This window comes from Natator depressus, chromosome 9 (genome assembly GCF_965152275.1).
Source record: "Natator depressus isolate rNatDep1 chromosome 9, rNatDep2.hap1, whole genome shotgun sequence".
NCBI lineage: Eukaryota > Metazoa > Chordata > Testudines > Cheloniidae > Natator > Natator depressus.
The window spans coordinates 71,493,198-71,509,965 of NC_134242.1; the positions used below are offsets into that span (position 1 = coordinate 71,493,198).

The 16,768-nt window shown below is 37.7% G+C and overlaps 1 protein-coding gene and 1 long non-coding RNA gene across 3 annotated transcripts in view; one reads left to right on the top strand and one right to left on the bottom strand.

Moving 5' to 3' along the window:
* The window catches only part of KLHL4 (kelch like family member 4), a 76,379-nt gene that overhangs the window by 46,886 nt on the left and 12,725 nt on the right, over positions 1-16,768 (bottom strand). Inside the window, exon 1 of one of the 2 annotated variants that reach the window (XM_074964445.1) lies at positions 11,400-11,458. The exons of the other annotated variant lie outside the window; for it this stretch is intronic. The gene's annotated coding sequence lies outside the window, so the exon portion shown is untranslated. Of the gene's footprint in view, positions 1-11,399; positions 11,459-16,768 lie in introns of those variants that run through there. 2 annotated transcript variants of the gene reach the window in all.
* Positions 4,745-16,768, top strand: part of LOC141994235 (uncharacterized) — a 203,885-nt gene continuing 191,861 nt past the window's right edge. The window contains exon 1 of the long non-coding RNA XR_012641050.1: positions 4,745-4,828. This is a non-coding gene — a long non-coding RNA (uncharacterized LOC141994235). The remainder of the gene's footprint in view (positions 4,829-16,768) is intronic.

Genomic DNA, 16,768 nt, shown 5'->3' on the forward strand with positions numbered 1-16,768 from the left:
CGGGGATGACCTTGCAATGGGGGAGAGGGGCAAAGGAGTTAAAATTGGAGGAGAGTGACGCATGGAAAGAAACAACCATATCAATAGAGGAAAGGGAAGAAAGGCCAGGAAGTGGCCAGGAAGGAGAGGGATGAATGTTGAATTAGTAATCAAGACAGAAAAATAAAATTTGAGTTGGATTTTTGTCTATATTTGAGGTGATTTCTCTTCTCTTATTTATTCTTATTGACAGAGTACAAGTTTTCTTTGTTTCATTTTAATGTTTTGTGTGTTTTTTTGCTTTTCATTGGCAGACAGAATAATAAGGCTGAGAATATGTTAGAAAACCTATTTACAAGAAAATTAAAGATTGTCTCCTTGCATTAGTATTGTGGTGACATGCCTGCTGGTTATATAAAGGGTACATCTGTGCTCAGATCTTTTGAACATTATATCAAATGCCTATTATACACAGCGGAACTGGAGAGTAAATGCTATAAATACATTGTTAGTAGAGGTTAGGGAAATTATATTGTGGGAAATCTTTGCAGTTTGCCATCTCATCTTGTCTGCACCTGTCAAGCTATACACACCAGCTGACCACTTCCCTTTTCTAATAGTGATGAAGAATAAGAATATAACCATTAGAAGTCGTGTGTCTCTGTCCAATATAATAAGAGAAGCCTGGATTAAATGTAATATGTTTAATCTGCAAAATATTTTGGGTATGTTATCATCCATTGCCTATTGTGATCCTCCATGCAGCATACAGGAATGGCAGAGCTGATTTATATACACTGATTACCTGCTGGGCTAATTATACTAGATTGTTCAGCCAACTACCTTATAATAATTATTTACTATTTGTGAACATAAGAGCATAAACTTAAAATTTGATTACAGTACACTGGACTCAGGAATGTGACTTATCAATAGATATATAATGAAATTGATCGAGCCACCTTAAAATCTCTGTGAGAAGACTACAGAGAATAATAATAATAAAAAACTCCCATTTAACATATGCTTCACTGTATCACTTTCTTTTGGCATCAGAAAGAGCCTGCTAGTGATGGTGCCATATATTTTTCTGGTGGTACACATTATTTACTATTTTATATTGAATTACTGTGCTGCAGTTAATAGAAGTACAGTAATTGCAGCTATTAGCCTCATGATTGAAAGAATGCTCTTCAGTAACTTGGTGATTGCTCAGAAATTGCAAGTCAGTGTGTGTTACTGATAATAGTACAAATAATTCCATAGTCCAGGTATTTCTTTGCTGTGTAGACATACCAATAGACATTCAAGGCCAGAAGGGACCATCATGATCATCTCCTGCAGATAGCAGGCCACAGAACCTTGCCCACCCTCTCCTGTACTAGACCCATAACCTCTGGCTGAGTTACTGAAGTCCTCAAATCTTGGTTTGAAGACTTCAGTTTACAGAGACTCCACCATTTACTCTAGCTTAAGCCTGCAAGTAACCCAGGCCCCACACTGCAGCGGAAGGTAAAAAACCCTTGGGGTTAGGTCTCAGTTCTGCAAAGTCTTTACAGGATTAGGCATAGGCGTGGTCTTACTCAGATACTAGGGGGTGCTCGACTCCCACTCTACCCCTTCCTCCAAGTCCCCCACCCCGCTCTGCCCCAGGCCCTTCCACACTACACCCTTTTCCCCAAGTCCCCAACCTCGCCCTGCCTCTTCCTGCCCTGCCCCATTCTGCTCCCTCCTCTAACTACCCCCACTCCTCCCCCACCCCAACCAGTGCCACCTGCATGCCGCTAAACAGCATTTCCGCGCCAAGTGAGAGGCACTGGGAGGGAGGGGGAGGAGCTGATCTGTGGGGCTGCTGGTAGGTGGGAGGAGCTGGGGGGGGGGAGTGGGGCCTAAGTGAGTAATGTGTAATAGGAACTATAATACTCTTATGGAAAATGACATTGGTTTTTGAAAGTTTCCCCAAACCTTAAGTACAGACACTAAAACTAAAGAATTACAATAGGGGTTATGGGCCAGAGACGATATGACAGATATCTATGTTTTTGTGCAAAAAATGCTGGGCCAAATACTTCTGTTGCATTTGTACAAGCCCAGTGAACTTAGTGTGAATGCAAATATGCCACACAGCAAATGGGTTCACAGAGGTTTGGCATGTATGTTTAATTCTGTCTTTGTATTTAATTGGGACCATTCCTTTTAAGTTTAAAAAGCACTGTATGTTTCTTACCTTTTAAAAAATATACCCTTCTGGAACTTGAGGATTCTAATGCTCTTTGATTCTAAAAGTAGGAATGCATATCCTTGTTCCTCTAGAAAGTCTGATGTACTGCAGACTGCTAAGTCATTCTGGAGGAGATTAGTGAGAGGAGGAACAAAAATGCAATGAGCTTCTCTTTGACAGGAGTTGTCACGAGTTATAGCAAGATGTTTCAATATTTTTTCATTTCTCTATGAGATTGTTGTCTTAATTCCTTAACCATGCATATGGTGATTGGAGAAGGTGCAGAGAGGAAATTGAAGCCTACAGGTTGGTTATTGCTGATGTGGTATTCAGTCTTCTTTTTAAGCTATGGAATGTGCTGCTTTTGTGGTACCATCTAGAAACTCACTTGTAGTCCAGTTTTTAGGTATAGCTAAACAGTGTTGATTGGTGATCCTCAAAAATTCTAGAGGTTCAGTTAAAAAAGGGCTTTCAAATGTTGCTGGTTATCCCCAGTCAGAACAATAAAATGTCATGGCATGAAGCAGAATGTGCTCCACCAGGGGTGATATAAGTACGGAAAAGTGAGTCTGAAGTAAGAGGTAGAAGTTTAGAAACAGCCAAGAAATAGGCTGGCCTCCCTTCCACCTAGCTACTTTTGTCTGCCCTTTTTGATCTTCTAAAACCAATATATATAAAAACAATAACCAAAAATTCACCAAAATACACACACACAGGTGAGTAAGGGTCTCAGACTCTCACCTTACATGAAAATATGTCCCTTGAAAGTTTTATTTTTAGAAATTGATTACTGAACAAACGTTTGATTTCATTGTCAATCTCTATCTTTCACCACCACAGACTCTGAAACTTCCCCAGAATACCTGACTGTCTCATGTGCAGCACTCATGGCCCTGCACACAGGGTCCCAGCCCCATGCCTGGGGCTCCCCTCCCACCAGCCCTGCGCCCAGGGCTCCACTCCAGGCCCACACGTGGTGTCTTGGCTACTAGCCCTGCACCCACCCCCAGCCTCGACACTCTTACAATGGGTCCCTCCCCTCCCAGAGGGGGGGCAGACAGGGGTAAGGGGATGGCTTTAAGCACCCCCACTAGTAAAAGTGTTCCAGCGCCACTGGACAGAGCAAAGAGAGATTGGTAAGGGGTCCTTGAGACCAGTTCCTCCCTCCATTCTACAGCTTGCTCCCTCCAGAGCCTTTCAGTGGCTCAGGGCTACTCCCTGCCAGCTATGTCAGCCAGTTCTGTCTCCCAGAACATTGCAGAAGTTGGCAAAGACTCCTTTTGAATGTCCAGGGTTGGAGCCTGGTGCTTCAGCATGGTATCAGCCTATGTCCAGGTCATGGCCTAGAATCTCCCTTGAATAAAAAATGGCACCCTGGGAAGCCCACTACTGTACCCAGGCTAGCACCCTGGTGTGAACTACTCTCTTAGGGAAAAGAAGCTGCTCGGAAGAGGTCTCACATCACTCCCCACACTCCAAAAAAGCACTAAGAGAAGAAGAGCCCATTGATTCCCTTTATCTTCTGAAGATTCTGGTCCAGGAGATTTCTGTAGGAGTTACTGCAAGAGGTACAAAGGAAACGTTCTAAAATCTGTTTCCCTCAAGCCACATAAATCTGTAGAGTACAGCAACTCCTCAGCACCTTTTCCCCCTACTCCCCTTCACAGTGTGCAGCATGAGGGAAAATCATCCCCACCAGCTTCCCATGGTCACCCTCACAGAGTGCAGCATAGCAAATCAATGCAGAAAAGACCAGGCCATAGTGTTGTATTGATTCCTCTAGGTGTGCATATGCTCTTCTCAACAAAGGGAATTCTCTCTCCATGGGGAAGGAAGGCCAGCATTCCAGATAAGATAGTAGACTCAAAAAGTAAACCTAAAAAACTCAAACCCTCCTCTCCCTGCTCCAACCCACAAAAAACAAAACTACAGAGAATAGACTCTTTCAGGCAACAATGCACTGAATATTGTAAATGATGTTTAGGAGGTCTGCAGCTGTCTTAGAGAAACTATGTATTCCTTATCATGTACCCTGGGAGGTTTAATAGTGGGTTAGGGATCTCCTGCCACACCTGAGATTGGGAAAGCATTGGTTTGTCTTCGCCAGAGGCTTCTTTGGATCACTATGTCCTAACTTTTGGGCTGTCATTCCCAGGTGGCACCATGGGTCACCAGGCTCTTCTGTTCAGGTTATTGCTCCTAGTTCCTGTTTCAGTTTGCTATGCTTCATCACCACCTTGATGATGAGTCCCTGTCTACAATTATATTTTGAGACCTGTCAGGTAGTTTTAATCTCTTTCATGTGTGCCATGTTTATTTTGTATGGTTGTAGGTTTTTTTAACCAAAATGTCATGTGGTTAAAATGTCTGTCTATTTGTCTATGACTATGTCAAATGTCTCACAGAAGTCTAAATATATTACATCAACATTTTATCAACGAAATTTATAATCTCATCAAAAAAAGATATCAAGTTAGTTTGACAGGATCTGTTTTCCATAAACCTATGTTTTTTCAGAGGTGGGACTACCCTTCACTGCCACTGATTGACAAGGTGGTTATCTTCCATGGCTGCAGAGAGCAGAGACCCAGTGTCTGAACCTTATTACTCCAAGAAAGGAAACTTAAGGTAAGGCACAGATACATTTTACAATTAATTGGTAGTGAAACATTGTGGAAATGTATTGATTTTGATTACATTTCCTATTAAGAAAATGGAACTGAATGTTAAGATCAAAACGTTACATTTCAACCATTTTCAAATGAAACATTTTGATTTTCTATTTCAAAATAACTTTGTTTTAAAATTTTATATGGCATAATAAAAACATTTTAAAAATCAAAATGAGACCAAAATGTTTCAATGTAATTGAAACATAACATTTTAATTGAGCCAAAATACTTTTTTCCCAGAACTTTGTTTAATGGTAAATTTCAGCTGTTTTGGTTTTGTTCCTTTTTGGAATGGAACATTTTTTAAAGTTGTGGAATTTCCCATTAAACAGAAAATCTAGTTCCTGCCCAGCTCTAGTCACAAGATCATCTTTCTTTCATGAATGAAACACCAATAGAAGCTAGAATTTTGTTTGCGTTTTGTCATGTTAATCTGCACTGATAGATTTTCATTTTGTCATTTTAGTCCCAGCTCCTTTTCCTTCTCCTTATACTGAATAATTTTTCCATTTAGCAAATATTAGTTTGTGTCCTTCCTCTGAAACTGATTATTTTATGTTAATTAACTAAAGTAAACGTTGCAGGTGATAGAATTGTATTAGAAACATGGTAATTCTCTCAGGCCCTGATCCTGCAAGCTTCCACATGTAAGCACAAGAGTCTGCTGTCCTGTAGCTTATTATAGCATCAGGGCCCTAAATTTCTATTCTATGAATGATAGATGTCTATTTCCTGGTGGGAATAGAATAATCGTAGTACATTCAGTAGTTGTTACTTTTGATCATAAGAGATAGCAAATTATATGTGTGATTCTCATGCTGCATTTCAGCAACCACTCAACAAAGCAAATCTAAATCCAAGTTTAAAGGGGTAATTTTACAATGCAGTAGTACATGGTGCTCTCGGCTGCCTGTTTTTAGTAATGTTTTGACTCTCTATTGACATCATCTTATCACTTCTCAGTGTTGGAAATGGTTAAAATAAGTTATCTCCTGTATTACAAGTACAAATGTACTCGTTGGCATTTCTACAGAAATGTTTAAAGTGTGGCATTTACAAAGTACATATTAAGAAAAAGTACTGCAGTTGTATTTCCTCTCCCCCGCCTCCCCCAGGCACAATGATGTATAAAGAAATGCCACTATAATTTGCACCAGACACAATTTGGGAAAATCATATCTTAATTCCTCCTATAAAAAGAAGATAATACATTTCATTTCTGGAGTTAGTCCACTGGCAAACAAAGAAACTGAAAACACCAGCAGGATACAAAAACATTTAGAGCTGCTATAAACTGATAAACAGACGAAACAATAAACTTACTATTTATTCTATGAACTATTCAGGAAAATACAAAACTATATAACTTTACCTGAAACACTCTAAGAAAGTTGTACCTAAATTCTTATACTGAGATCAGGCTAATTGTGTGGTTAATTGTAAAAATTAATGTTCAGGACGATTGTAATGCAGATTATTAATGATTGTGGGTATTCCCATTGTTCAGTTTTCTTTTTATTAAATATGGAAGATTATCTGAAGGACTTTATCTAAGACAGCATGTTGTGGGTTTTTTTGTATTGACATCCTGTGCCTGCCTTACAGTTTTATACCAACAGTTTGCTTTCGAGGGTATATTCTAGAACTAGGAGGCTTTAATGTAAAATTGTCACTTGTATCTTATTGAGCAAAATGAAAAAAATGAAAATAACATGGTTCAATTCTCCTTTGGCTATGACAACTACAAATCTCTAATAATAATAATACAGTATCAGTGAAATAAACTATTTGTTCAAATGTCAACATGCACTGTTGTCTCTGCAACAGTAGTGATTTTTCTGCTGCTGTTTGAGGGTTGTCATGAAAGTTGCTGACAACTGTCCCTGATACATCAAAGAACCTCTTTGACATAATCTTGCCACTTCTCAGTGTTGGAATTGGTTAAAATAAGTTATCTCCTTTATTAAGGATATGAGTAGTGTGTTGTCTTAAACAACTTGTGGTTCTGATCCAAAGCCTACTGAAGTCCATGGAAAGTCTTTTGTTGACTTCAGTGGGCTTTGGATCAGACCTCTTGAGTTTAAAGTTAGTCATGTTCTTAAGCAGTTTGCTGGATCAGAGACAGAGTGCTCTGCCCCTTGCAGTTTATAAATAAAAATCTGGATTCACACCTACCAGTATGTTGTAAGGACCATATGTTCACTTCCTATGGAAGAAGATAATTTGTATTTAAAGATCAATGGCATAAGGATATGAGACACTGTGTTGTATTATCTGAGTTCTGTGCACTAAGTTTCTGGTCACATGAGGCAGAGGACGAGACCTGAACTACTTGCATAAGCCAAAGCGTGGGGCACAGCTGATTTGCAGGACAGGAAATGCTGGGGGGGCAGAGGACTGGCTCAAGGTGCTAAGATGTATAACTGCCTAAGTGACTATTAACTCCTAACAACAATATAGCTATTCCTGTTTTAAAAAAAAATTAGGTAATTCAATGGCAAAAAAACTAATGTTATGTTAATGCCCATGCAACCTTAACTCTGCCCTCTTTCACAATGCCCCAGTACATCATATTAACGCACTACCTTTGTTCTGCCAACAGTCTTAAGATTCTGATGACCTATGCCCCGATGTACCTTTAAAGTCTGTAGATGGAGTGGAGCTTCTATATGTGGATCTCCCCTTTTTATCATGGACCTGGTCCAGTAGATAGGACACAGGACTGGGACTGAGGAGACCTGGGTTCTCTTCCTGGCTCGCCATTGACTTGGGCAAGCCTCTTCACCTCTCTGCGCTTCGTGTTTCCCCTCTGTCACCTCCATCTGTTTTGTCTATTTACAGTTTAAATTGTTTGGAGAAGAGACTGTCTTCCTACGATTGTACAGCATTTAAAACAATGGGGTCCCAATCTTGGTGAGGTTCTTGGACAGACATCTAGAATTCTATAATAATCTGCTGTCCATACACATTTTTGATCCAAAATTCTCACTTATTCACTGACAGTACTGCTCACCATGTTTCAAGGATGCACTGCATCAGATGATGTGCGATGGCAGAAGACTAGAATGCTGGTGGTGCATCACCATCTCTGATTTCAATAGGAAAGAGCAAAACCTGTTTTATTCCTTTATAGCCGTGAAGGAAGCCAAATTCATTCTTTCTCCATCCAGCTGGCTCTAAATCAGCATAACTGCACTACACAGAAAACCAGTCACATCAGTACAGTCTGTGCTCATCCCCATAGCTGAATAACTCCCACCGTGAGGAGCTGGCTGCCTATTTCACTGAAAAGATCAAACAAATCTGAGATTGGTTAGCTGGTCTCAAAAAGAACAAAGAAGGACAGAGAGAGGTTTTCATTTTGCCTTTTTTTGTTTTTGACTGAGTTTGGCTCAGTCACGCAGGCCATAAAGACACTGAGAAACATATTGTCCTACATATACCAGACAGACTCCACCTCCTCCAAACTAATGAAAGCCACTGCGGAACCCTGGATCTACAATGGACTGAAAAGCTTGTTTCAGAGAGAGAATTACTTCCCAGACACTGTAAAATGTGTGATAATATAGCTAGCCCTCATATGACACCAATGACCCTGGCCGTACTGCCTGTCTCAAGTGGCGATCACCCCCCTCCAAACCCAAATATTTTGTTTTCTGCTTCTGTCCTGTTCTAAGCTCAGATGTTAACATGCACTGCATATTATTTATTCACGCTCTCAGAAAAGTCATTTGATGGGTTTCTGTTAGCTTTTGTTTATGTAGTTTACTTTACAAGTGCAATAAAATCCTTTCCCTATTTTTTTGAGATATGTACTCATTATTCAAGAAATCATTTTTGTCTTTTTTACAAATTAGGTTTTTAGCCTCTGAGTGCAAGGTAATGAAATAATTATATTAATCATCTTTACAATTTGAGATTACATTATATAGGGCTGTCTTTATCTGAGAACATCAAGTATTTAATACTATATTTTAAATAGTCTGACTTATAGAAGCATACCATTCTTGGTGTTAAAGTTGATGGACAGATGTTTTCTGTATCTGGAAAGAATGCAGTGGTAATTGCCTGTTATCTATTTCAATGGGTCTTTGTCAAATGTGCTTTTAAGCCTTCACTTAACTGAATTTGGACAATGAAAAATATAAATAAATAAAATAAAGTCTGAAGAGCTAATATGATGTTGATATGAATCGCAGAAAACCTTGCTTAAAGCATCACTGCTACTGAAATATCTAATTTCAGTTGTGGTTCCTTGGTAAAATATTTACATAAAGCACTACCATAGACAATTAATATGGGAACCAGAACAAGGTGAATTATGTAGGAGAAGCTTAATCAATATGGTAGGGTAGAGATAATATTGCCCCAACTTCCCCTTCCTCCAAAGTGATGTACATAGAAGGTTGGGATAGCCACAGTAACTGCAAACCTTTGCTTCCATAGAAACAGTGGTATCAGGAAATAACTTGTGATGTTGATGTGTGTAACCACCACACTCCTATTGCACCCTGATGACGTAGAAGATTATAGTCAGCACCAAAGGACATAATTTAGAAGTAAGTGGTGAAAGTGAGAGGAAAAACTAAAGAAAAAAGGGATAGGTATGGATGAAGGTAGGGGGAGAAAAACATAAAATACAGTGTATTGAAAGCTTTGTTCTTTAGTCCTGCCATTGAAAATGGTTTAGATTGTAAAATTTTTAATGGAGCAATGAAATCAAGGTAATTTCATAAAAATACATATTGAATTGTAAGCTGTGATAGAGAGAGTGAGACTATCAAAGGCTGTTTGTGGTGATGAAAATGTCCCCCACCGTGGAAAGGTAAGCACCATTTTAATTGCCGGCAGTGCTAGCATTATCGTCTGATGTGGTGAAGGTGAAGTGGCCTATTATTCATGGACTGAATAGAGACACTACATTTATGGCTTATTACAACAATTTGTAACCCACTAACAATCAGACTGCCAGCTGCTTCCCTCCCCCCTTACTTTCCTCAATATGACTAAAGGGGTGTTAAACGGCCACTTCACCTTGACTGATCCCTTGAAATATCTCTTAACTACTTATGCTAAACAATCTGTTCTACCTTGTATTTAGTTAATGACACTCTGGGTTAGTTTCCCAAACCTAAAGAAGAATTCTGTGTAAGGGCTTGTCTACACTGGCAAGTTTCTGCAAGTAAAGCATCTTTTTGCACTCAAACTGCAGATGTATACACACTGCCAAGCCACTTTGTGCGGGAAACTCCTGATTTGCAGTGCTGCACAAAAACCACCTTGACAAGAGTTGTACGGCTATTTGTGCAGAGGCTCCAGCTCTCCATTGCCAGTGTAGACACTTGATTGCTTTCTGCGCTGTAATTGGCCTCCAGAGCTGTCCCATAATGCCTCAGGTGACCGCTCTGCTCATTGTTTTGAACTCGGCTGCCCTGGAGACATGCACTACCACAGTGCACTGCCGTCTTTGCCATTGCAAGAGCTGCTAATGTGGATGCACCCCAGTGTCACAAGCAGCATAGTGTGGACACACAACAATGGTTTAATTCCAGCGTTTTAATAAAAGTACTATAACTTGTGACGCAGAAACTTGCCAGTGTAAACATACCCTAAGCTCAAAAGCTTGCCTATCTCATCAACAGAAGTTGGTCCAATAAAAGATATTACCTCACCCACTTTGTCTCTTTAATAATCATAGTACTCAGTCTGCACTCGGTGCTGGTTACTTTTTAATGTACTGTTAATTAGGTGAGCCAACTGCAATCTGAAGTATTGTTCATGATTTCTATTCGTGGTAATTAGTGGGAAGAGGATGTAGTAGGCAAATTATTTGTTGTGAAGCAATTATCTGATGAATTTAGCCCTTTTTCCTATTGTGAATAGGTCCCAATTTCTATAAATACATAGGTTATTTGCAAGTATTTGACAAGTAACTTACATGAACAATTCTCATAGAATGGTTGACAGTGAAATGTTGACTTTACCTATTCGCTATTCTTTATTTATGGTGTGTGATTGGTCATCTTGGTCACATCATATTGATTCTGCTCCCTAAGCAGACAATTGAAACTTCTAAAATATGAGAATAATGAATGGTGAATTATGAGTAATGATTTATGGGTAGCAATTTTCTAAAATAGTCCTTCCGTTTTAAAAATTGAACTAAGATTTGCAACATTGTTATTATTAAACTGATTGTCAACAGAATATTCATAAATATGATCTATGAATAGTGTCAGAGTGATTTCATTACATTTATTCAAGAAAATATATATGGCTCTCTTCTTTTACTATTTGACCAGCTCAAGCTGAGGTTATAGTATCATCATAAGATAGTAAGTAAGATATGTTGTTGTATGATGGTAACTAAGCTTACAGTAAAGAAGAAAAATCATTAGCTGAAAGGAAAACTAACTTTTTTCCTTTGGCCCCTGTAGAAGATGAAATTGGTAGTGTGGATTGCTTAACAGCGGTTGTTTCAGCTAAAAAGTATCACATAAAATAATTTGTCCCGTAGGATTGCTCACCATTATGTCACGGTGCTTTTCTATTCCAATCAGCTTTACAAAACTAATAACTCCTGGTAATTTGAAAACCTGAAGAGAAATAATCATGTATTTAATGGGGATTCAGAACCAACATGAGTTTGAAAATATTATTTAGTCTTTATTTAAATATAAATCTGCCATCTAACTTTTTTCTAGACAACATTTATGTATTTGATGGAAAAATAGTAGGGCTGTAAAGAGATTAAAAAAATTAACCACGCTGTTAAACAATAATAGAATACCATTTATTTAAATATTTTTGGATGTTTTCTACATTTTCAAATATATTGATTTCAATTACAACACAAAATACAAAGTGTACGCTGCTCACTTTATATTATTTTTTATTACAAATATTTGCTCTGTAAAAAAACAGAAGAAATAGTATTTTTCAATTCACCTAATAACAGTGCTGTAGTGCAATCTCTTTATCATGAAAGTTGAACTTAGAAATATAGAATTATGTACAAAAAAGACATTCAAAAATAAAACAATATCAAATTTTAGAGCCTACAAATCCACTCAGTCCTACTTCATGTTCAGCCAATCACTCAGACAAACAAGTTTGTTTACATTTTCAGGAGATAATGCTGCCCAATTCTTGTTTACAATGTCACCTGAAAGTGAGAACAGGCATTCTCATGGCACTGTTGTAGCCAGCGTCGCAAGATATTTATGTGCCAGATGCGCTAAAGATTCATATGTCTCTTCATGCTTCAACCACCATTCCAGGGAACATGCTTCCATGCTGATGACGGGTTCTGCGTGATAACAATCCAAAGCAGTGCGGTCAGACACATGTTCATTTTCATCATCTGAGTCAGATGCCACCAGCAGAAGGTTGATTTTCTTTTTTGGTGGTTTGGGTTCTGCAGTTTCTGCATCAGAGTGTTGCTCTTTTAAGACTTCTGAAAGCATGCTCTGCACCTCGTCCCACTCAGATTTTGGAAGGCACTTCAGATTCTTAAACCTTGGGTTGAGTGCTTTAGCTATCTTTAGAAATTTCATATTGGTACCTTCTTTGCATTTTGTCAAATCTGCAGTGAAAGTGTTCTTAAATGAATAACGTGCTGAGTCATCATCCGAGACTGCTATAACATGAAATATATAGCAGAATGCAGGTAAAATAGATCAGAGCAAATACAATGCTCCCCCAAGGAGTTTAATCACAAATATAGTTATCCCATTTTTTTTTAACGAGTGTCATCAGAATGGTGGCCGAAGCATGAAGGCGCATGCAAATGTTTAGCATATCTGGCACTTAAATACCTTGCAATGACAGCTACAAAAGTGCCATGCAAATGCCTGTTCTCACTTTCTGGTGACATTGTAAATAAGAAGAGGGCAGCATTATCTCCTGTAAATGTAAACAAACTTGTTTAGCTTAGCGATTGGCTAAACAAGGAGGAGGACTGAGTGGACTTGTTGGGTCTGAAGTTTTACATTATTTTGTTTTTGAGTGCAGTTATGTAACAAAAAAAAATCTACACTTGTAAGTTGCACTTTCACAACAAAGAGATTGCACTACAGTACTTGTATGAGGTAAATTGAAAAATACTATTTCATCTGTTTTTCATTTTTAGTGTACAAGTATTTGTAATAAAAAATAATATACACTTTGATTTCACTTACAACACAGAATACAACATATATGAAAATGTAGGAAAACATCCAAAATATTTAATATACTTCAGTTGGTATTCTATTGTTTAACAGTGCGATTAAAACTGCAATTAATCGTGATTCATTTTTTTTAAGTTAATTGCGTGAGATTCAAATGTTCTCAAAAGTTTGTGATTGCAGCTTTTGCATTTTGATTTGGGGCCCATCTCTTCTTAATACTGGGATTTTCTCCTAAATAGAACTCTGAGTATTTCCAAACCAATCCAAAATGAATAATCCCTGCAGAAATTCCACATGTGTTAGCTAAAACTATTCCAGAATATCCGACTTTTGCCAGAAGTCCTCAGTTTTTGTACAAAAATCCCTCAAAAGGTTTACTTTGGCAGGTTAACATTCTGCGGTTCTGTCAGAGATTGACATAGAAATAGTAGTGCTGGAACCAAGTAATAAATTGAAGATCAAATGGTTGTTGGGGCTGGCTGGTTATTAATGAAAGAGTTCTAAATAACTTAATTTTTAAGTGGCTGAGCTGCTAACAGAAACCTGCAATATGTCATTAGTATCAACTTCCATAACAAAGGACTGAACAGTAGCAAATATTGTACCTAGTTTTAAAAAAGAAACTAGAATGAAACTGAAATTACAGATCAGTGAGTCTTCCTTCAGTAATAAATAAATTGAATGACATTATAATTTAAAAGTAGAATTATAAAACACCCATATGAAGATAACTGGAACAAACCAGCAGAACGTCTGCAAAAGAAAACAAGTGCCTCTTTCGTAGATTTTATTTGAGCATTTGAACAATAAAAATAGTGATTCAAAGAGAACCTGTTGTAGTTGCTAATGTGATACATAAGGTTGTGGTATAAAGGCCATGATCTAGCTCTCTGTAGGCAGATTACTCCATAATTTTGCACACAAGTTTTCTTTCACCTTCCTCTGAAACATCTGGTACTGGTTTGAACCTGTATGCCAATGTCTATGTTCCTATTGGTTGTTAGTGTAGGCCAGTCATTCTCAACCTATTTACCATTGTGGGCTGCATATGCAGCTTTTTGTGTGTTATGTGGGACATATTCACACAATATATGTACTACCTATATGGCCCTGAGGATGTCACATGGGCCAGAGCTGTGTGCTGATTGAGCTGCAGGCTGAGAACCACTGGTGTAGGCCATATTAAGTAACTGTACTCCCAACTTTTACCAAAACATTGTTATTCCAGAACTGATGTAACTTTTTTAGGGTAGGTCCACAATTTCCTATACACTGCCCCCTGTTTAAACACAGACATGCTTTTGAACATAGTCTACTGGAGAAAATTCAATGTAAAGTGCTGATGTAAGACATGGACAGACAAAGTTGAAACTATTTATATTTTATCTGGGTCAGGACCTTTTTTTCCCCATTGCTTTCCTTTTTATCTTGTGAGTTTTCTACAGACCATTGAAAGCTATGGCAATCCCTTCGTGCTTTGTACTAGCCATTCTTACACTGAAAATTTAGCTTTAAGTATATCATAACACTCAGGACAGGAGTGTTTTATTTTAAGGATCTGCTAATGTAGGACAACACAAAAAATCCTGATAAATGTGATGGGCTGATTACAAAAGAAACAAGTAACAAACAATACAAATATTTTGCCATTCATACTTTAGCATTTTTAACCTCTTTTAAATACATGATATGACTTCTACATTAAAAGATGACAAACAGGAAAATCAGATCAATGATCACCATCAATTTAGTTTATGAAATGTCACAGTAGTAACCCGCAGGAATGAAATAATGGCTTTTTCCTCTAATTGTCTCACATGTGGCGCACAACAGAGGATGTTTTATTAATTATACAGAACTATGTTTGATTCAAGAGATCATCCTGTATATATGAACAGAAGAAGCATCAATGTGGTGTTTTGCTAAAATATATAGGGAGAGATGTACTTTGTGCAGTACAAATAGGAGCTTTATATCTGACAAATGAATACTCTTGAATTATTAAACAGGTTGCACAGTTTTTCCAGACCTTACTTCACATTTGTTGCCAGTTGTGTTAAATTCAGTTTTTAATGCACTGTAACACTAACTAAAACAGTGTAATGAAGCCTTAATTTAAACAAAGCTAACTAGTAATTGAACTAGATAGTGATTTGTTCATAAGGGTAAACGGAGAGCATGTACCTGAGTGCTATTGCTTAGAGGACTCTCATGTAAGCTTCATATGGAGCATCTTTATTTGTATATTTTAACAGAAATGAGATCTAAAGCCATTAGTTTTCCTTCAAGGTTCACATAGGCATGGTTAAATGTATGAAAAAAAAAAATAAAAAAAAAAACTCTCCGCAGTCTTAAGGTGGTTGTTTTGTTGTGTTTTTTTCCCCCCTGCCCTCCATAACCTTCCCTGTCTAGAGGGACTGTTATCACAAGCTGAGACTTTGCCTGGTGGAGCAACAATAACTGCCTGGGTTACTACAATAGGAAACCGGGAAAATTGCTATTGCCAAATGTATGGATTTACTGTACAAAATACTGAAGTAGACACATGGCAGGATATTTTTAGTAGAGTAGATAAAAAGATCGAATGTTTCTGACAAGATACAACACAAAGAGGTGTGTGTTTGTGTGTCAGATTTAAAATTCTTGGTACTGCTATGGTTTAATTATATTTACATCAGTTTTGAATGATAAGAAGCTGTCAGAGCTGATGAGCTAGGAAACCAGCAGAAAATTCTCAATCTCAGAATTGTTGGTGCACCGGAAAAGAGAGAATCTGATGACATGGGAATAATTTGTGTGGAATGGCTGATGTCTGCTTCATAACTAAATGGTGCCTTTCACTACAGCAACTAGATTGCCTCATAGCAAGAATCAATTTCCCCCTTCCTCCCCAATCCAGTCTCAAACTGGTCTGGTAGTTCTGAGACTTTAAAACTACACAAGTAGGCATCTTTCTTTCTCCACCTGCTGATGTAAGACATGGACAGGCAAATGATATTTTAATAAAGGTGTGGTCCACCAATAAACAATTTCTCCAGTTTCTACATTACATAGTACTAAAGATTTGGTGAGTTTTGTTATCATTATAAGTGTAGTTCTACTCATATATATCATCACAATTTTCATTTCAGTGACACTCATCTTATTTCCTTTCTTTATAGGTAAAGAACTTTATACTATAGATTTAACTAACAAACAAAATAAAACAACTCTAACTGCTCTAACAACAACTTCATAACTGCCCATCATGAAATTTGTCAGATTATGGATTGGCAGGACAGTCTTAGATGCACTTTATTAAATTATTACTGAAGGTAAAGATAGGAGCTTTTTTTGTTGTCTCAGAACACAAATCATTTCTAGCTGTTGTCTGAACCCAGTCTACTCTTTCAACATCCATTATAAAATCTGGACATCAGAGGTGGACTTATTTCCACTGTACAAATATGCAAAGGTAAGATCACTGCCCCCAAACATTTTATAATCTAAAGTGTGAATCTGTATGGATCAGAATTTAAGAAACTCTGAGTGCACACTTTTTTGCTGTGAAAACTCAGAACTGCATCCTGATATTTTAAAAATTGCATTTAAAGCTAAGCTTGTGTCCCGGAAGCAAAGAAATCACAACAAATGTGGCAAACGAGACAAAACATGAGAGATCCCCCACAAATACAGGACATGGGTAAAATATAATTAATCAGATACATATTTAAATAATAAATATT